Source organism: Prionailurus viverrinus, chromosome C2 (assembly GCF_022837055.1).
Source record: "Prionailurus viverrinus isolate Anna chromosome C2, UM_Priviv_1.0, whole genome shotgun sequence".
NCBI classification, from domain to species: domain Eukaryota; kingdom Metazoa; phylum Chordata; class Mammalia; order Carnivora; family Felidae; genus Prionailurus; species Prionailurus viverrinus.
Window position 1 is genome coordinate 75504539 of NC_062569.1, and position 22871 is coordinate 75527409.

General features: G+C 42.2%; 1 protein-coding gene across 7 annotated transcripts in view; it reads right to left on the reverse strand.

The window, feature by feature from the left end:
* The window catches only part of KLHL6 (kelch like family member 6), a 156251-nt gene that overhangs the window by 19626 nt on the left and 113754 nt on the right, over positions 1 to 22871 (reverse strand). For 6 of the 7 annotated variants that reach the window (XR_007155668.1, XR_007155666.1, XR_007155672.1 and 3 more), the window contains exon 8: positions 22704 to 22814. The gene's annotated coding sequence lies outside the window, so the exon portion shown is untranslated. Of the gene's footprint in view, positions 1 to 17563; positions 17615 to 22703; positions 22815 to 22871 lie in introns of those variants that run through there. The other variant, XR_007155670.1, reaches the window with a different exon arrangement.

Sequence of the window (22871 nt, forward strand, 5' to 3'; positions counted from 1 at the left end):
CTTTGCTCCTGAGCAGCCAGCCAGGAGTGCCTGAGGAATGTCACACATATGCCACCTGGGGGGAGAGGTTGCTGGGTGCTCATTTGTGCTTTGCCCTCAACTTGCCTGTTGTTCCCTCATCACTAGCCGATGCGTAAAAACTTGCTCTCAAGGGATGGAGGGGGGGGGGGGGGTTGGGAAGGGTGCTGACTTACAATATTTGTTGATTTCATTGGTGTAACTATTCCTGCCAAGGCCACTTTCAAGCTGCTGGGGTGAAGTCATTAAGTGGTAGTTGAACTGGGAAGAAATACATGCTATTGGCTCTCTCCAGATAGTCCTGACTCCACACCACTGCTTCCTCTTCAGTAAAACAGGAATAATGACTAGAACATATTCTTGCTCACAGAATTATTTTGACTTAAATCAATCATTCATGTTTTTCAATAAGCATTTATGGAGAATCTATGTCAAAGCACTGTACTAGGTACTGGGGATGAAAGAGCTACTGTCAGGATTGTGGCTCAATTAAAATAATGGGCACCAAGAAAAACTCCACCTTTTTTAATCCTTAAAATTCTATACAAATGTAAACTAATTTGAATTTGGTTTAATAACATGGGTTTATGAAGGACTTCAGGTCCTCTGTCCAAAAGGGCTACATCTATGAAGAGCTATTTTATAATTATTAGTATAATAAGATATTGAAGAAAATAGATCTAGAGAAATTGTAATTATTTATTTATATCCTACCCACTTCCAAAAAGCATTTGAAGTAGTTTATTATGTAAAAAAAAAAAAAGTTAGAAATATAAGACTGATATTCTGTAGAAAACTCGAAAGAGTCCACCAAAAAATTGCTGGAACTAATACATGAATTCAGCAAAGTCGCAGGATATAAAATCAACATGCAGAAATCTGTTGCATTTCTATACACCAAAACAGAACAACAGAAAAAGAAATCAAAGAATTGATCCCATTTGCAACTGCACCAAAAACAATTAGATATCTAGGAATAAACCAAACCAAAGAAATAAAACATCTGTCTGAAAACTATAGAACACTTATGAAAGAAATTGAAGAGGACACAAAGAAATGGAAAAGCATTCTATGATTATGGATTGGAAGAACAAACATTGTTAAATAAAATGTTTGTTCTAAACATTCTAAAACTATCTGAAGCAATCTACACATTTAATGCAATCCCTATCCAAATACGACCAGCATTTTTCACAGAGCTAAAACAAACACTCCCAAAATTTGTATGGAACCACAAAAGACCCTAAATAGCCAAAGCAATCCTGAAAAAGAAAAACAAAACTGAAGGCATCATGATTACGGATACCAAGCTATATTAGAAAGCTGTAGTCATCAAGACAGTATGGTACTGGCACAAAAACAGACACATAGATCAATGGAACAGAATAGAGAACCCAGAAAATGACCAACAGCTATATGGTCAACTAATCTTTGACAAAGCAGGAAAGAATACCCAATGGAAAACACACAGTCTCTTCAACAAATAGTGTTGGGAAAACTGGACGGTGACATGTAGAAGAATGAAACTGGACCACTTTCTTACACCATACACAAGAGTAAATTCCAAATGGATGAAAGACCTAAATGTAACATGGGAAACCATCAAAATCCTAGAGGAGAAAACAGGCAGCAACCTCTTTGACCTCACCCACAGCAACTTCTTGCTAGATAAATTGCTGGAGACAAGGGGGGAAAAAAGCAAAAATGAACTATTGGGATTCATCAAGATAGAAAGCTTCTGCACAGCAAAGGAAACAATCAACAAAACTAAAAGGCAACCGACAGAATGAAAGAAGATATTTGCAAATGACATACCAGATAAAGGGTTAGTATCAAAAATCTATAAAGAACTTATCAAACTCAACACCCCCAAAACAAGTAACCTAGTTATGAAATGACAGAGGACATGAATAGACACTTTTGAAAAGACATCCAGATGGCTAACAGACACATGAAAAGATGCTCAACATTACTCATCATCAGGGAAATACAAATCAAAACCACAATAAGTCATTGCTTCACACCTGTCAGAATGCTAAAATTAACAATACAAGAAACAACAGGTGTTGGTGAGGATGCAGAAAAAGAGGAACCCTCTTGCACTGTTGGTAGGAATGCCAACTGTTGGTGCACTGTTGGTGGGAATGCACCCACTCCAGAGAACAGTATAGAGTTTCCTCAAAAAACTAAAAATAGAAGTATCTTACAATCCAGCAATTGCACTACTAGGTATTTATCCAAAGGATACAAAAATACAGATTTGAAGGGCTACATGTACCCCAATGTTTATAGCAGCATTCTCAACAGTAGCTAAACTATGGAGGGAGCCCATATGTCCATTGGCTGATGAATGGATAAAGAAGGTGTGGTACATATTCGATGGAATATTAATCAGTCATCAAAAAGAATGAAATTTTGACATTTGCAATGACGTGGATGGAGCTAGAGTGTATTATGCTAAGCGAAATAAGTCAGTCAGAGAAAGACAAATATATGATTTCACTCATATGTGGAATTTAAGAAACAAAACAGATGAACTTATGGGAAGTGGGTAAAAAAGAGGAGAGAGGGAAACAAACCACAAAAGACTCTCAACAATAGAGAACAATCTGAGGGTTGACAGAGAGTTGCAGGTGGGGGGATGGGCTAAATGGGTGATGGTCATTAAGGACAGCACTTGTTGGGATGAGCATTGGGTGTTGTATGTAAGGGATGAATCACTGAAGTCTACTCCTGAAACCAAAATTGCACTGTTTGTTAACTAAAATTTAAATTAAAAAAAATTTTTTTAATGTTTATTTATTTTTGAGAAAGAGAGAGAGAGACAGAGCACAAACAGGGGAGGAGCACAGAGAGAGGGAGAAACAGAATCCAAATGAGACTCCAGGCTCTGAGCTGTCAGCACAGAGCCCGATGCGGGGCTCAAACTCATGAACCATGAGATCACAACCTGAGCCAAAGCTGGACGCTTAACCAACTGAGCCACACAGGTGCCCCAACTAAAATTTAAATTTAAAAAAAAGAAAAGAAAAAAAGAAATATAAGACCAAGCCCAATGATCACAAAGGCAGAAAATGAGACACAAAAAGAGAAGGGAAGGAACCAATGACAGGAGCAAGTGAGCAAGACTTTCAACAGTGAGCCTCCTAAAAACAGGGAAGTGTTTATATTAATCAGTTTTTTATTTTTTTTTATTTAAAAAAAATTTTTTTTAACGTTTATTTTTGAGACAGAGAGAGACAGAGCATGAACGGGGGAGGGTCAGAGAGAGGGAAACACAGAATCTGAAACAGGCTCCAGGCTCTGAGCTGTCAGCACAGAGCCCGATGCGGGGCTCGAACTCACGGACCGTGAGATCATGACCTGAGCCGAAGTCGCCGCTCAACCGACTGAGCCACCCAGGGCCCCTTAATCAGTTTTTTAAATTAATGCTTAAAAAATCATTGGTTTCAACATGATCACTGTATGGGTCTGCATTGTCCATGTTGCTATCATTCACAGTTCTAGAATTTATTGTGTAATTACAGAACACCTAATCAAAACAGAAGAAAGATGTCGAACTAAGAACCTCTTCTCCTAAGTCAGAGCCCTCAGGGCCCATTCTGTGCTAATGAAAAGGGTTCCTGGAGAGTTGTCTGCCCTGCAGGCCAAATGAATCTCCTGCACCTTCCCCTGGGCTCCTGCATCAAGTCTACACTGTAGCCCAGCAGGACAACCATCTTCTCCATCTGCCCCTCCCACCACCACCACCTCCTTCACTCCCTATCCAGCCCCTGCCTCAGCAGCGTGGTTCACACAAGGCCCACATGTGGCCAGAACTCCTAGACGCTGCTCATGTTTCCTTCTTCCTGGAACAGCCCTCTGTCTTCCTGGCCAAGCCCTCACCTCTTACAGAGGACAGTTCAGATTTCACCGTCTCCAGGACGTCTCCAGCCCACATTGATTCCCCTTCTCCTTGCTGTCCTGGTGCACTTTCCATTTACACACTGGCTATTTAGCCCCTTGAGGATGTGAATGAATTGACAGTCTTATAAGCGTTGTTTCATTTCTAGCAGAAATGAAAAGCAAGGTGTGATTAGACCAAAGACCACATGGCAAAATATTCTAGAAATAGACATACATTTATAGAATAATTTTAGACTGCGAAGGGGTCATAAAAATCTATCCCAGTTCTTCGACACATAAGGAAACTGAGACCCTGAGAAAAGAAGTGACCAGCTTGAGGTTCTCCAGTAGGTTAGTTCCAGAATTGGAACACTAGGGAATCTCAGTATTTTATAACACCAGCTTCATTTTTTGTTTCATTTAATAGCCAGCAAATAGAATTTCAGATATGCACCAATACAGGCCCAAAACATCATGATCAGGGAAAAGAACAGTGAAATCAGTTAGAGTCAGGACATCTCGATTTCCATTCTAACTTTCCAAAGCCTTAGGCCTGTAACAAATCACTTCACAGCTCTGGGCCTTTGTTCTTTCCTCTGTAAAAGATGGGGAAGAGTTGGATGGCCTTTAAGGTTCTAGCTGATTCTATCATTCTATAAACCTATCATCGTTGGCCCAGCCCTGCCTCAGAACTCCTGGGAGAGTGGGCATCTCCCACCTCTGTTCCCTGCTCCAGGCTGTTCCCCTGAGCCCAGGACATACTTGCTCCCTCCTGATCCCTTCCCTTGCTTTTCTCAAAATTCTGCTCAAACTGTGCACACTTAACATAGCCAGCGTCTGCCCCCACTCCCAACAACTAGCTAAATTAGATGTCTCTACAGCTCCTGTAAAATCTTGTGTAAATATCACTATCACCTTCTCACTCTATATTATCATAGTTTTTTCTCATCTCATCTGTTAGGATAAGAATCTACTAAAGGCTGGGAGTGTGTCTGGTTCATGGTTCTATCTTAAGCATCTATAATTATGCGTGGCTCATAGCAGGAAATCAATAATATTTGGTGAATGAATTGTATTATTTTAGAGCAGGAAACAAGATCAAGTCTGTGGTACTGATTCTGGCTGAATTTGTTAAAGAGGTAGCTTGACTGAAGGCTGGGATTGGAACCGAATATTTGAGGATGGTTAGAATATGAGAGATATGAAAAACAGTGACATAGCACTGGCCTCAGTCAAGATTTTATTAAAAAAAATTTGTTAACATTTACTTATTCTTGAGATAGAGACAGAGTGTGAGTGGGGGAGAGGCAGAGAGAGAGGGAGACACAGAATCCAAAGCAGGCTCCAGGCTCTGAGCTGTCATGTCAACACAGAAGCCTGACACAGGGCTTGAACCCACGAACCGTGAGATCATGACCTGAGGCAAAGTTGGCTGCTTAACCAACTGAGCCACCCAGGCGTCCCTAAGTATCTAACTCTTGATTTCAACTCAGGTCATGATCTCTCCATTTGTGAGTTATAGACTTGCATTGGGCTCTGCTCTGACAGCATGGAGGCTACTTGGGATTCTCTGTCTCCCTCTCTCTCTGCCCCCTCCGCTGCTTGTGTGTGTGCACGCACAAGCACTCTCTCTCTCTCTCTCAAAAATAAATAGATAATTTTTTTTTTTTTTAAAAGGAGTCAGGGCGCCTGGGTGGCTCAGTTGGTTAAGCGTCCAACTTTAGCTCAGGTCATGATCTCGTGGTCGGTGGGTTCAAGTTCCGAGTTGGGCTCTGTGCTGACAGCTCAGAGCCTGGAGCTTCCTTCAGATTCTGCATCTCCTTCTCTCTCTGCCCCTCTCCTGCTCACGCACTGGAACTCTTTCTCTCTCCCAAATATAAATAAACATCAAAAAAAATTATTTTAATAAAAAATAAAAAAAGGAGTAAATGAGGATTAAATCATAAATAAAGCACCTAGCACCATGCCTGGCACCTGGTAGATGCTGAAGAAAGAGCCCTAGGACCTACTCATTTGGATACTTGATCAGATTGGAAAGGAAGGAACCCTTTTGCTTCTAGTGATTATAATTACAGGCTCCTCTGTCCTATAGCTTCTGCTTTTTGTTTCTGGACTGGCTTTGTGCTGATGCATTTATCCAGATGTTTCTTCCTTCTTTGTGCAAGAAGTCACATTGCTGTCACTGCCAGGAATGGCACCCAAGAGTGTGGTCTGTTTCTGGAGGTCATGTTCACTAGACAGATTCTTCATTTGGCTGATGAAGTCACACTTGAAATTCTCATATCAGAGCTCTTACCTACACAACATCCATGCAACAAAATGATAGAGTTTTTTTAAACAAAATGGAAGTGACACCTTCTAGTCTCCCTGTGCAGAATAAATGAGATGAAGCTCCTAGCACAGCACGCGGTTCAGGGTAAGCTTTCACTCATTACTAACTGGTGCCATCAACTGTTTGTTGCTCAAAGATAAGAGGAAAATACCTGAGGTTAGAGCTTCAGACAGGGAAACGGCATACCTCCCTTTAAGTGTTAGAGAGGGTCCTTAAAAAGTTGTGCATAAATTGTTTACCTTTATTTTCTGAAAGGAAAAAAAAATTAGAAGGAACCAAAATATAGTTTTCCTCACTTTAAAACTGTGTGAGAGCAGCCGCTGAGCTAGTGATATCTAGTGTGGTCTCATCCCGCCATCTAGTGGGCAATTGCGGAAAACACAAATTTAGAGGAAAGTAACCTAGTCATGATATTTCAATTAATTCACTGAAAATGTGTTTTCTAATTTTTTTTTATGTTCATTTATTTCGGGGAGAGACACAGAGCATGAGTGGGGGAGGGGAATAGAAACAGGGGGAGACACAGAATCTTAAACAGTCTCCAAGCTCTGAGCTGTCAGCACAGACCCCGACACAGGGCTCGAACTCAGGAACCAAGAGATCAGGACCTGAGCTGAAGTCGGACGCTTAACTGACTGAGCCACCCAGGTGCCCCTGAAAATGATCAAGATAATTTAAATTTCCTATCATATTCACTAGTTAAGAGATGTTATTCAATTAGTTAAAGCAAATCGACAGTGTTAGTACTTAAAACATTAAGCCCAAACGCTGAATTTCCTGTTGCACAGTGATGAAACAGGTCTGCCTAGGAAACAGAGAATGCTCCCCAGGTCTTACCAGCATGAATTTTCATGCCCCACCATTCTCATTCATCTGGTCCTTCTCTATCAGCACCCTTGGCGTTTATTCTGGCATGAGGATTGTGAGTTCCACCAGAGACCAGAGTTATGTCTTCTCTACAGACTGCTGGACAGACACTGGCCAGGATCAGAGTCACTCCGTTCATTTTTCAAGGATGCAACTATCCTTTGCAACCAGGATAAATGCTTGGCAAGGGCCCATGTTCTTGGTTTGTATGTGTGCATGTGCGTGTGTGTGTGTGTATGTGTGTGTGTGTCTGAGTGTGTTTTTCCTCTCCTTTTATTACTAAGGCTGTTCATGACAAACATAACCAGCTTCCTCCCCTGGGTGTTTATGAGTATTTCCTTTTTGTCTAGGATGAAAACAATAGCAGCCTAGTCTCCCCCAAAACTCAGTAATGACAGCACACCTGAAGTATCCAGAGTGGTCCTGAGACCCTCTAGTTAGTGTGGTTGCAATTATCACTAATAATAATCATAGCATGTGCTATTTTTGAACTCCCAGGTGCTCTATGTTATATGCATTTTTGCTAATCCTCACCCCAACCCTGAAAATAGGTAGTATCACCCCCCATCTTAGAGATAAACTGATGCTCAGAGAAGTTAAGTGGCTTTCCCGAGATCACACAGCTAGTGAGTGAGTGGCAAAGTCAGAACTGCACTCGGTCTCACTGACTCCAAAGCCCCTGCTCCTACCACTGGGCAGAGGGTCTTTCCTTTATTCACTCATATGACCTGCCAGACCCTGAGCCCAAGATTCTGGGGTCTCCATAGTGCTGTCACCGCTATAGTACCTAAGATCCCTAGGAGCTCATGGCCAGTGGATCCAGGAGGAAGGGATTAAATACGCGAATGACAAAGATATAGCAAAACTCATCCTGTGAGCTGCACTTTCGGCCCCCACATTTCCAGCTTTGACCGAAGGACGTTCTCTAAGGCTTGTGGGTCCTGAGAATTCTGAGCTCCTTCCAGGAGCCGCGGGGGATGCTGGGTGAATAGGGTATAGTCACTGCTGCCACGGGCCCCAGGGCCCAAGGGGGGGCCCCAGACGAGTGAGGGCTCACCCAGAGCAGCTGCAGGCTGTGTCAGAAGAAACTCTCCCTCGAAGGGTCTTGTGAGGGGATTGCGGGTGACCCCACCACCTCCACAGCCCCTCTCCTCCTCTGTGTCCCAGAATAGAATGGGATAGAATAGAACACAATAGAATAAAGTAGAATATAATAATAGCATAGATCAGATGAGGACATCATACCTGTAAGGGTAATATTGTTCCACAAACAGTTTTCCTTTTAGAAATGTAGTCTGTGTGGACACGATGTTGGCATCTCTAAGGAGTATGGAAAACTCTGGACTAAACTGACGGTGTCCTCCACCCTCACCTGGGGTACCCTGTGTGCTGACAGTCCCCAGCAGGGAGGGGGTATCTGGATATTGTCCGCGCTGGGAGGGTCGATTCTCTTTCCAGGCTCAGACCGATCCTCCCTGGAGGCAGAAAATGGCCCAGACGACCCTGAAATAATGCAGTCAATGTGTGGCCAAGTGTGTGAGAGGTCCTCTGTGCCAGCCCTGCGCCAGGCTGAAGACCCCAGGAGGGAGAGGAAAGCAGCCACCAGTGCCTGGTCATCACTTTACCCCAGGTGCCACTTACTGTGGAGTGGCTGGAACTGGCTGTCAGGTCTGCCAGTTCCCACATTGTCCCCCAGCCCTGCCAGCCCCAGGCCCTGAGTGCTCCATGGCTGCCAGAGGCCTCAGAGCCCGGCCTCACCCCTGGCCTCCCAGTGGGTGGCTCTGGGGTCCCCGGCCACTACCCTTCACCCACCCCAGCCCTGCCGGCCTGGCTTTGTCAGGGACACTGAGGCCACATCTCCTGGAGACTCAACCCTTCTGTTCCCATGGTAGGTGGTCAAGGGCAAGTCTTCTCCATTCCTCCCTTACAGCCTTTCAGCAGGGCTGCCATTCCTTGTCCTCACTGCCTGCTCTGGGCATCAGGGGATCGTGTTGAATGACCACCCGAAAGAGGAGTCTCTGGGCGTTACTGCAGATGTCCCTGAGTCACATCCGGAGGAAGGCAGTGGAAGCCAGTTTCCCTGAGCCAGTTTCTCCGCTGCCCTCCACATTTCACTCCATATATTGTAATCTCTTGCTGTAAGTTCCCTAAATCTTCATAGCTTAAAACAACAAACATTTATTATCTTATGGTTTCTGCGAGTGGCTCAGCTAAGTGGTTCTAGGTGGGTCTTTCCTGAGAGTCCAGTAAAGCCAATGTCTGGGGCTGTGGTCATCTGAAGACTTGAGGGCTGGAGGATCCACTTCCTGGACACATCAGTTCAGCATGGCTACAGACAGGACGCCTCATCCAACTCTTGATTTTGACTCAGGTCACGCTCTCACAGTTGGTGAGATCAAGCCTCACGTCACTCTGACGGCACAGAGCCTGCCACATTCTTTCTCTCCCTCTCTCTCTGCCCCTCCCCAGCTCATGCTCTCACTCTCAAAATAAATAAATAAACTTAAAAAAAAGGAAAGAAGGAGGAGCCAAGAAGACAGAACAGCATAGAAGTTTTTTGTGTGCCTCGCGTCCATGAAATACAGCCAGACCAACACTAAGCCATCCTGCACACCTAGAAAACTGATCTGAGGATTAACACAACAATCTGCACACCCTGAACCACAGAATTCAGCAGGAAAGTGGCACGGAGAGGTGAATTTGAGGAGAAAGAAGCCGCGGAGGGCAGGGAGGTGCTTTGCGTGCGGAGAGAGGACAGAGACAGTGAGGAGAAAATGGGAAAAGCACCCCTCCCCAAAAGCAGCTGGAGAGAAAGTGGAAGCAGCCTCAGGGACTGAACTAAAAAGGGAGAAAGCAGAAAGGAGAGGGTTTAAATTCCATTAAGACTGTAAACAAGGGGAGCGCAGAGGCTGCAACTCCGCAGCTCGATACCTGGCGGTGCTCTGGTGGGAAGGGCGAATCCCCAGGAGCAGAGTGGGGTCCGGGGTTCTTCAGGCCACACGGGGAGAGATGGTTCCCCTGCTGGGAGGACACCTGGCAGAGGCCGTGTGGGTCCCCCAAAGGCAAGGCCCCAGTTGACCCAGGAGACAACCACATTCACTGGTGCTGGAACAAGGTCATTAAGGGTGAAGCCTGGTGCCAGATGCGTGTTGTGATTTTCCATAATCCCTGAAACGCTGCTGCTACACTATCTCGTGAATTTTTTCTGGGGGGAGCTGGCACCCAGCCACAGTCTGTGGGCATCGGCAGCAGCACAAACCCACAAATGTTCCTGGGTGCGGCCGGCACCTGGCTACTGCTCGGTGAGACTCCTGCAGAGGGACGGAACGGGTCAAAGCCGCAGTCCCTCAGAAGTAAAGGGTTGGGAAAAACAGCCGCATCTGAGACAAAACTCAGGAGGGAGGAGCTCCCGGGGGCTCGGTCACGGACTGTGTAAAAGCGGGGAGTGGACAGAAGCTGGAGACAAAGAACAGGTGCGTGACTGCTGATCCAGGAGAAGAGTTTCCATGCTAGAGACTGGTAGCTGAGGGACACCATTTTCACCGCTCCCACGCATGAGCAAACGCACCTACAAGCACCACAAGAATCTACCCCAGTAAGCTAAGCAGAGCCATCTAGTGGAGAACGGAGTGGTTACACTAAGCCCTGCCCAACTAGGCCAACCTCGCTCTTCAGGAACACAAATCTCTCAACCTGATTAGTTTATGGACTATAAACCACTTCATAGTTTGACTTCTAGGGGAAAACGAAGTAATTTCAGTCATATTTCAGTCTGTTCACTGGTCCATCTATTAAATTTTCTTTTTTTTCTTTTTCCTTTTTTCTCTTTTTCGTTTATTTTCTTTTTCTTGACTACAGAAAGAGAAAAAATTCATTTTTATTTTCAATTTTTATTAAAAATATTTTCTTTAATTTTTTCTACTATATTTTTTACTTTCCTGCAAATTTTTTCAAATTCTATTTTACTTCCATCACTTCATTTTAGTCTACTTCAGTGTATTCATTTTTTCAAATTTTCAAACGATTTCCTTTTTTTTCTTTCCCCTTTTTTCTCTAGTCTATCAAGCCCCTTTCAACACCCAGACCAAAACACACCTAGGATTTAGCATCATTTATTCAAATGTGTGTGTGTATTTGTTTTTAATTTTTTAATTTTAATATATTTTTAATTTTAATTTTTTTCCTCATTAATTCCTTTTCTCCCTTCAAAATGATGAAACAAAGGAATTCACCCCAAAAGAAAGAGCAGGAAGAAATGACAACAAAGGACTTAATCAACACAGATACAAGCAAGATGTCTGAACCAGAATTTAGAATCGTGATAATAAGAATACTAGCTGGAGTCAAAAATAGATTAGAATCCCTTTCTGAGGAGATAAAAGAAGTAAAATCTAGTCAGGATAAAATAAAAAATGCTATAACTGAGCTGCAATCTCGAATGGAGGCCACAGCGGCAAGGATGGATGAGAAAGAACGGACAATCAGCGATATAGAGGACAAACTTACAGGGAATAATGAAGCAGAAGAAAAGAGGGAGATTAAGGCAAAAGAGCACAATTTAAGAATTAGAGAAATCAGTGTCTCATTAAAAAGGAATAACATCAGAATCATAGGAGTCCCAGAAGAGGAAGAGAGAGAAATAGGGGTAGAAGGGTTATGTGAGCAAATCATAGTGGAAAACTTTCCTAACCTGGGGAAAGACAGAGACATCAAAATTCAAGAAGCACAGAGGACTCCCATTAGATTCAACAAAAACCAACCATCAACAAGGCATATCATAGTGAAATTCACAAAATACTCAGGCAAGGAAAGAATCATGAAAGCAGCAAGGGAAAAAAAGTCCTTAACCTACAAGGGAAAACAGATCAGGTTTGCAGCGGAACTATCCACAGAAACTTGGCAGGCCAGAAAGGAGAGGTGGGATATATTCAGTGTGCTGAATCAGAAAAATATGCAGCCAAGAATTCTTTATCCAGCAAGGCTGTCATTCAAAATAGAAGGAGAGATAAAAAGTTTCCCAAACAAAAATTAAAGGAGTTTGTGACCACTAAACCAGCCCTGCAAGAAATTTTAAGGGGGACTCTCTGAAGGGAGAAAAGGTGAAAAAAACAACAACAAATAAATAAAGACCAAAAGTAACAAAGACTAGGAAGGACCAAAGAACACCACCATAAATTCCAAATCTACAAGCAACATAATGGCAATAAATTCATATCTTTCATTACTCCTCTAAACGTCAATGGACTAAATGTTCCAATCAAAACACATAGGGTAACAGAATGGATAAGAAAACAAGATCCATCTATACGTTGTTTACAAGAGACCCACTTTAGACCTAAAGACACCTTCAGATTAAAAGTAAGGGGATGGAAAACCATCTATCATGCTAATGGTCAACAAAATAAAGCCGGGGTAGCCGTACTTATGTCAGACAATCTAGACTTTAAAATAAAGTACTTTCTGTAACAAGAGATGAAGAAGGGCATTATATCATAATTAAGGGGTCTTCTCCCCAAGAAGACCTAATGATTATAAACATTTATGTGCCAAATATGAAAGCACCCAAATATATAAATCAATTAATCACAAATATAAAGAAACTCATTGATAGTAATACCATAATAGTAGGGGACTTCAACACCCCACTCACAACAATGGACAGATCATCTAAACAAAAACTCAACAAGGAGACAATGGCTTTGAATGACACACTGGACCAGATGGACTTAACAGATATACTCAGAACATTTCATCCTGAAGCAGCAGAATATACATTCTTCTCCAGTGCACATGGAATGTCCTCCAGAATAGATCATATACTGGGACACAAATCAGCACTCAACAAGTACAAAAAGATCGAGATCATACTGTGCATATTTTCAGACCACAACACTATAAAACTCGAAATCAACCACAAGAAAAATTTGGAAAGGTAACAAATACTTGGAGACTGAAGAACATCCTACTAAAGAATGAATGGGCTAACCAAGAAGTTAAAGAGGAAATTAAAAAGTATATGGAAGTCAATTAAAATGATAACACCACAACCCAAAACCTCTGGAATGCAGCAAAGGCAGTCATAAGAGGAAAGTATATAGCAATCCAGGCCTTCTTTAAAAAGGAAGAAAGGTCTCAGATACACAACCTAAACTTATGCCTTAAGGAGCTGGAAAAAGAACAGCAAATAAAACCCAAAACCAGCAGAAGACAGGAAATAATAAAGATTAGAGCAGAAATTAATGCTATCGAAACCAAAAAACAGTAGAACAGATCAATGAAACCAGAAGCCAGTTCTTTGAAAGAATTAACAAAATTGATAAACCACTAGCCAGTCTGATCAAAAAGAAAATGGATCCATATAATAAAATCAAGAATGAAAGAGGAGAGATCACAACCAACACAGCAGAAATAAAAACAATAATAGGAGAATATTGTGAGCAATTATATGCCAATAAAATGGGCAATCTTAAAGAAATGGACAAATTCCTAGAAACATATACACTACCAAAACTGAAACAGGAAGAAATAGAAAATTTGAACAGGCCCATAACCAGTAAGGAAATCGAATTAGTAATCAAAAATCTGCCAAAAAACAAGAGTCCAGGGCCAGATGGCTTTTCAGGGGAATTCTACCAAACATTTAAGGAAGAGTTAACAACTATTCTCTTGAAACTCTTCCAAAAAATAGAAATGGAAGGAAAACTTCCAAACTCTTTCTATGACGCCAGCATTACCTTGATTCCAAAACCAGACAGAGACCCCACTAAAAAAGAGAACTATAGACCAATTTCCCTGATGAACATGAATGCAAAAATCCTCAACAAGATGTTAGCCAACCGGCTCCAACAATACATTAAAAAAATTATTCTCCCCAACCAAGTGGGATTTATACCTGGGATGCAGGGCTGGTTCAATATCCACAAAACAATTTAACATGATTCATCACATCAATAAAAGAAAGGACAAGAACCATATCATCCTCTCAATAGATGCAGAGAAAGCATTTGACAAAATACAGCATCCTTTCTTGATAAAAACCCTCAAGATAGTAGGGATAGAAGGATCATACCTCAAGATCATAAAAGCCATATATGAAAGACCCAACACTAATATCATCCTCAATGGGGAAAAACTGAGAGCTTTCCCCCTAAGGTCAGGAACAAGACAGGGATGTCCACTCTTGCCACTGTTATTAAACATAGTATTGGAAGTCTTAGCCTCTGCAATCAGACAACACAAAGAAATAAAAGGCATGCAAATAGGCCAGGAGGAGGTCAAACTTTCACTCTTCGCAGACGACATGATACTCTATATGGAAAACCCAAAAGATTCCACCAAAAAACTGCTAGAACTGATTCATGAATTCTGCAAACTGACAGGATATAAAATCAATGCACAGAAATCGATTGCATTCCTATACACCAAGAATCAAGCAACAGAAAGAGAAATCAAGGAATCGATCCCATTTACAATTGTACCAAAATCCATAAAATACCTAGGAATAAATCTAACCAAAGAGGTGAAAAATCTGTACACTGAAAACTACAGAAAGCTTATGAAAGAAATTGAAGAAGACACAAAAAAAAAAAAAAAAAGGGAAAAGATTCCATGTTCCTGGATAGGAAGAACAAATATTGTTAAAATGTCAATATTACCCAAAGCAATCTACATATTCAATGCAATCCCTATCAAAATAACACCAGCATTCTCCACAGAGCTAGAATAAATAATCCTAAAATTTGTATGGAACCAGAAAAGACCCCAAATACCCAAAGCAATCTTGAAAAAAAAAAAAAAGCAGGAGGCATCACAATCCCAGACTTCAAGCTACACTACAAAGCTGTAATCATCAAGACAGTATGGTACTGGCACAAAAACAGACACTCAGATCAATGGAACAGAATAGGGAAGCCAGAAATGGACCCACAAATGTATGGCCAACTAATCTTTGACAAAGCAGGAAAGAATATCCATTTCTCTTCAGCAAGTAGTGCTAGAAAACTGGACAACAACATGCAGAAGAATGAACCTAGACCACTTTCTTACACCATACACAAAAATAAACTCAAAATGGATGAAAGACCTCAGTGTAAGACAGGAAGCCATCAAAATCCTCGAGGAGAAAGGAGGCAAAAACCTCTTTGACCTTGGCCATGGCAACTTCTTACTCAACACGTCTCCGAAGGCAAGGGAAACAAAAGCAAAAATGAACTACTGGGACCTCATCAAAATAAAAAGCTTCTGCACAGTGAGGGAACAATCAGCAAAACTAAAAGGCAACAGACAGAATGGGAAAAGATATTTGCAAACGACATGTCAGATAAAGGGTTAGTATCCAAAATCTTATAAAGAACACATCCAACTCAACACCCAAAAAAACAAGTAATCCAGTGAAGAAATGGCACCAGACATGAATAGACACTTCTCCAAAGAAGACATCCAGATGGCCAACTGACACATGAAAAAATGCTCAACATTGCTCATCATCAGGGAAATACAAATCAAAACCACCATGAGATACCACCTGACACCTGTCAGAATGGCTAACATTAACAACTCAGACAACAACAGATGTTAGTGAGGATGCGGAGAGAAAGAATCTCCTTTGCAATCCTGGTGGGAATGCAAGCTGGTGCAGCCACTCTGGAAAACACTGTGGAGGTTCCTCAAAAAACTAAAACTAGAACTGCCCTATGACCCAGCAATTGCACTACTAGGTATTTATCCAAGGGATACAGGTATGCTGTTTTGAAGGGACACATGCACCCCAATGTTTATAGCAGCACTATCAACAATAGCCAAAGTATGGTAAGAGCCCAAATGTCCACCAATGGATGAATGGATAAAGAAGATGTGGTATATACATATATATAATGGAGTATGACTCGGCAATCAAAAAGAATGAAATCTTGCCATTTGCAACTACGTGGATGGAACTAGAGGGTTTTATGCTAAGTGAAATTAGTCAGTCAGAGAAAGGCAAATATCATATGACTTCACTCATATGAGGACTTTAAGACACAGAACAGATGAACACAAGGGAAGGGAAGCAAAAATAATATAAAAACAGGGAGGAGGACAAAACATAAGAGACTCTTAAATATGGAGAACAAACAGAGGGTTGCTGGAGGGGTTGTGGGAGGGGGGATGGGCTAAATGGGTATGGGGCATTAAGGAATCTACTGAAATCGCTGTTGCATTATATGCTATTTTGGATGTAAATTAAAAACATAAAATTTAAAAAAAGGAATGAAACATTGATATATGTTAACTACATACATGAACCTTGAAAACATTATGCTAAATCTAAAAAGCCAGCCAGAACATATTATATCATTCCATATGTATGGAATGTCAACAAAAGGTAAACATATGGAGGCAAAAGTAGAATAGTGGTTGCTTAGGGCTGGGGTAGAACAGGGACTGACTGCAAAGAGGCATGAAGTTTCTTTTAGGGTGATGAAAATATTCTACAATCAGATTTTGGTGATGTTTGCACAGCTCTGTAGATGGACTAAAACCCACTGAATTGTACACTTACATCTGGTGAATTTTGTCCCATGTAATATCTCAACAAAGCTGGTTTTTTTTTATACAAGTTGTATGACTCCATTTATATAAAGTTCTAGAAAATGCAAACTGATCTTCACTGACAGAAAGCAGATCACTGGCTGCCTGTACAGGGGTGATGGAGAGATGGGGATGGGTGAGAGGGAGGGAGTCCCAAGGGGCAGGAGAACCTTTGAAGGTGGATGGTTTTATTACCTTGTTTGTAATGATGGTTTCATGAAGGTATACACATATCAAAACGTCAAATAGTACACTTTTTAAAAGATTTTTTAAAAATCATCTCTACATTCAATGTAGAGCTCGAACCCACAACCGTGAGTTCACGAGTTGCACACTCCACCGACTGAGCCAGCCAGGTGCTCCCAAATAGTACACTTTAAAGATGTACAGTTTGTTGTATGCCAATTATATCTCAACTAGGCTTTTCTAAGAAATGACTTCAAGATAATAATGCTATGATTTGGCACAGAAACAAAAAGTTACCGTGTCCAGAAAAGCAAGGAAATAGAGCATTGGGACATAAGTTTTATATTAGGGAAATCAATATTCATTAGAGGGAGATTGACCCCACTCCCACATTTTTCTTGCAGAGCAACAAGCAACTGCTGTAAAACACCTAAGGAAATGATGCTGTTATGCTTTAGTACTGAGAATATGTGCTAAAGATTGCCAATTTTAGGTTGAGGAATACAAGTGAAGGGCAGGGTAAACAGCCAATTCTCTGAAGACACAGAAAAGAAATTTCAAAGCAAAGAAAAGCTGGTGTGAGCAATCAGTGTGAAATTCTATCATTGAAGCATTGTAACATATTTCCTTTGTTAGAGTAGTCTAAAATAAAGAGGCATCTTACAATCAATATTGTGTTAGATTCATTGACTTCAGGAGAGAACAGGCCATGGTCACTCTGGGAGCTCATTCTGAGGCAGGACGCCTGGCAGAGAACTAGAAGGAGAGGACAGAGACTTGGGGCTTGGCAGTTCCCATCAGACCTTTCCTTTTAAGACAATAAACCCTGGGAGTCCTTGGCTGTGCCCCATCACCACGGTGTAACTAAGGAATTCATTATCATATTTCACCCCCAAGTGGACACCTTTAAAAGTGCGGTCCTGGGGCGCCTGGGTGGCGCAGTCGGTTAAGCGTCCGACTTCAGCCAGGTCATGATCTCGCGGTCCGTGAGTTCGAGCCGCGTCGGGCTCTGGGCTGATGGCTCAGAGCCTGGAGCCTGTTTCCGATTCTGTGTCTCCCTCTCTCTCTGCCCCTCCCCTGTTCATGCTCTGTCTCTCTCTGTCCCAAAAAAAAAAAAATAAACGTTGAAAAAAAAAAATTATTAAAAGTGCAGTCCTTCCTCTGCAGGGAGGTCCATCAGGGCTGGAAGTCAACTTAAAAGTCATCTCCAAACCCTTGTTATTTTGTTAGAGGTCTCTGGCTTTGCACAGACCACATAGTGTGTTAGCCATAAGGATTTCTATATTTTTCAGGGTGACTCTGGAATTGTGATACATGATCTAAATCCTCAAATCAAACAATCATGGAGTTACATGGGTCCCATGTCATCACTGCATTCAATATGGCCCCTCCTCACAAGCAGCAGTGGGCATAGCAGAAGCATCACCAGCTTCGGAAACTCACAGACCTGTGTCCAGCCCTGACCCTGAGAAGTTACTCAACATCTCTGAGCCTGTTTTCACATCCATAAAGCACCAATTTACTTCACAGAGTCAGTGCAAGGGTTAAACAAGATAGTATATGTCAGAAGCTACAAATTCAAATGCCTCTGGGGCCAAGCGGGTCAGTGGAGTCTGGTAAACTAGAAAACACAGCCCCTTTCTAAAGAGAACATCCCCTGTTCTGTTCCAGACACTTGTTAAGTAGAAATATGGCCCCACTATTGCCAATTTTTAAAAAATGTTTATTTATTTTTGAGAGAGAGAGAGCAGGCGAAGAAGTGGCAAAGAGAGAGGGGGACAGGGGATTCAAAGTGGGTTCCATGCTGACAGCAGAGGGCCTGATGCCAGGCTCGAATTCATGAACCATGAATCATGACCTGAGCCGAAGTTGGATGCTTAACCAACTGAGCTGCCCAGGTGACCCCCAGTGTTGCCAATTTTTAGAAATATTGCACAGTCTAAACAAAAGATATCAGTGGTTTTAATAAAAACTTCTAATGTGTGTACAGTGTCTGGGAGGTGATCAATTATGGTGGTGGTAACGGCTGCGGTGACAACTCCTCACGACCCGACCCCGTACGTTATTTCTGCCAGGCGACAGGTTCTATGCAAGATGCTGTAGTTACAAAGGCCAGCAAAACCCAGCCTCTATGATATCCCCCCTTGGGAGTCAGGGAGGCTGGTGACAACATTGGAACAGTCTAATGCACCTCATCTCCAGCTTTGGTTCCTACTGAAGATTCCAGCCACCATCTGGGAAGACACAATCTGTAAAGTCATCTGGAAAGAATGCTTTCAGCATCTAACTTCTAAAATGTGAGGGGTGCCTAGGTGGCACAGTCGGTTAAGCGTCCGACTTCAGCCAGGTCACGATCTTGCGGTCTGTGAGTTTGAGCCCCGCGTTGGGCTCTGGGCTGATGGCTCAGAGCCTGGAGCCTGTTTCTGATTCTGTGTCTCCCTCTCTCTCTGCCCTTCCCCCATTCATGCTCTGTCTCTCTCTGTCCCAAAAATAAATAAACGTCGAAAAAAAAATTTTAAATGTGAATTGCCACACATTTTACAGAGATTTTTAAATAGATTGTTGGTTTGCACTTAACCACTAAGGATTTTTATTTGTTTTTAAACGTGCTGAATCACAGTCCACACTAGTTTGGGCTACTGATGAGAGGTTTTCAAATATCATCTAGGCTTTCTGGGGGCCACTGACTTTAAAAGTTCTTATTTCCATCCTCCTTGACCCACCCCACCAATATCATCACCAGTGGTCTTCTTACCAGGATGTCCATGCATGAGTGCTGCCATTTTTATTTATGCAGGGAATGGTAAAGTCTTAGTTATTTGAGTGGCTTTCCCCAAGCCCCACCCCCCAGGCTCCGGTAACTAGGCATTTGTGAGAGCCAGCCCAACCCACCTTGATGTGAGTGCACAGGGCAGGTCTTTTTCTGATGAAAGACCAAGGATTCGGAGAAAGAGCATAATGTTTGCTGGATTCACAAAAACCGTGCGCTCAGCAGATCCTAGCTACTAACTGCCACCGTAAATGAAGCAGAGTTGAATGTGTAAGCCACAAGCTTGAGTATGTAACATTGGTGAATCTTTAGTATTTCTAAACTTGTCTTGTGACCAATCATCTTACCTGATCATATACAAAGTGCTTACAGTGGCCTTGAGACTCCTTATCATCGCTCAGAATTCACTCCAACCACACAGACCTTTTTACTGTTTCTCGAAGACACTGAGCCTCCTGCCTCGGGGCCTTTGCACTGGCTGTTCCTTCTATTTGCCTTTTTTTTTTTTTTTTTTTTTTTTTTTGCTGTTCCTTCTATTTGGAACATGCTTCCTCCAGATATTCACAGGCATCGCAGTTTCTCTTCACCCAAATTTCTATGTAACTGTCTCTATCAGAAAGTACATCTGCTAACCCTGTTTAAAGTAGCAGGTGTACCCTTTACCCTGCTTTTCCAGAATTTATCACTACTTGGCGTATTTATATACTTGTTTCATTGTGACCTTTCTTCACTAGAATGGTAGCTTTTGAGAGAAACAGCTTTGTTTTATTTGTGGATGTAGAGCCCTAGTGCCTAGAATTGTGCCTGGCACATAGTAGGTGCTCAATAAACATTTGCGGCATTGTTTCACAAAGACCAACCCCATTACTTCCTCCGCCAATGTCTATTTATTATTAAGCCAGAACAAAGCCTAATGTATTGTTTTCCTCCAGGTTTCCAGGTTGAAGTTTTCTGGGAATGCAACATTCTACCAGGATGCACTCTGATCATGAAAAACCCCATCATTCCTTCCTAGACTGGTTTTGTCACTCTCCCAGTCTCATCTACTATTTCTGGCTGTGTGCCATGTTTCTGGGAAATTACACAATAGATGCTACCATTACTATACTTTTGTTATAAAAGAATAGACTATTACCTACAAAGGTCAGTCTCATGGGTTTCTTCATGCACTCAAGATTTTTCCCTCTGGTATCTGTTGTAAGTGTTAAACCAAGGGTTTGTCAACCTCCTCTTCCCTCACCCCTGCCCTGTCTTTGTCTAAGTTTGTGCCCAGACACCTTGTATTTTTCAGATGTGGCTTGTTGTGACTTGTGACCGATGGGTAGGTGATGAAATTACCTTAATAAGTTGTGAACAGCATTTTAAGAGAAAATAGAATAGGAGCGCCTGGGTGGCTCAGTCGGTTAAGCATCTGACTCTTGATTTCAGCTCAGGTCATGATCTCACAGATTGTGAATTCAAGCCCCACATTGAGCTTTGCACTGACAGCACAGAGCCTGTTTGAGATTCTCTCTCTCCCTCTCTGTCTGCCCTTCCCCTGCTCTGTCTCTCTCTCAAAATAAATAAATAAAACTTTAAAAAAATGGAATAGATGGGCACCTCAGTGACTCAGTAGGTTGAGCATCTGACCCTTGATCTCACAGTTCATGAGACTGAGCCCCACATCAGGCTCCGCACTAACAGTGTGGAGCCTGCTTGAGTTCTCCTCTCTCTCTCTCTCTCTATCTCAAAATAAATAAATAAAACTTAAAAAACAGAACAGAAAATATTGAAAGTGTTTCCATTTTGAAACTGTGGGACATAGTCCAAAATGTTTTAGAACACCACTCTGGCCTATGTACATTGAAAGAAGTTTTAGTATTATTTTTCTCTTTAGTTGTCTTTAGAATATTCTAGAAGGAGGGGTTTTGGCACTCCTGGTCTCACAGTGGGCTTGTGTTAAGTTGTAGAAAATGGGCAGTTCACTCGTAAAATATCCCCACCAGCAGTACAAGTGGTGAGCACACCTATTCCTTTAATTGTATCTCTTTCATGAAGCAAATATACCTGGGTCACTGAAAATGGCAAAAATTCTTTGCGTGAACACTCCATTCAAACTCTTGCATTAACAGACTTGATCAACCCTAGCATGGCTGCCTAAGAACACATCCCCGGGGTGAACCAGCCCTCCTTTTGTGTATCTGTCTGGAAAAGGTCAAGACTGTCAAAAGAATTTGCCATCTGTTCTAACCAATACCTGATGATAGGCCCCTAACCTCCCTTTCTTAGGGCATTTACTAAAAAGGGCTTAGGATTGTAAACCCTTCCTCTGTTCCTTTGAGAGATATACGTATGTATCTCTTATGGCCCAGGATGTCTTTCTCAAGGACCTGAAAGTCATCCTTTGAATGTAACAATCTGGAAGTACAGGGCCCCTGGCTGCCAGTCTCTGTGGGAGGATACAACCCTAAGTTCAACACTGCCAGCCAGCAGACAACTGGAATAATCACATTTACTGACCAATGTTTTGTAATTTTTCACATCCCGGCCTTTACTTCGGTGCCTACCAGCTCCCCATCCCCTCCCCTTCTCAATTTTCCCTTTAAAGCACCTAGTCAGCTGTGCACAAATCAGAATGAGGCTCAGCTCTTTCCTCTACTGTCAGTAGTTACTGGATAAAATCTGTTTTTTCCATTTTAACTATGTCCAGCTTTATTGTTGACAGCATGTACACACACACGTGAACAAACACACACACACACACACACACACACACACACACACACACCTCCTATGGATAACACTGCTTTTCAAGGACAGCTGAATCTTATCCTCATTGTCCAGAGCGTTGCTCCTTGTTGTGCTTATTTCCCTATATCATCTCTCAGTCATCAGTAAAGTCTTATTCAGCTGTTCCAGCCTGGTCTGCAATGTCCTTTGGGAAATTCCGAGCCATGTATAGGACTCTTTCCTTATAGGGACACCAGTTGGGACTATGAGATCCAACTCTCTGTCTCCGCGGGGAGTTTCTCCCTCCACTGCCAAACTTGGAGGATCCGGGTTAGTTTTACTAAGGGAAAAGGAAAGTTTCCTTACCCACAAACCGTCTCAAAGAATATGTAGCCAGGAAGTCTCATATCTTCTTTTGCTCTTTGTCCAAACTTCAGAAATCAGGAGACCCTTAGAGATGCTTTGGTGCTGGGATAGCTAGAGGACAACACAAGAAGGGTAATGAGGGTTCTATGCTTGGAGACCCCAAGGGAG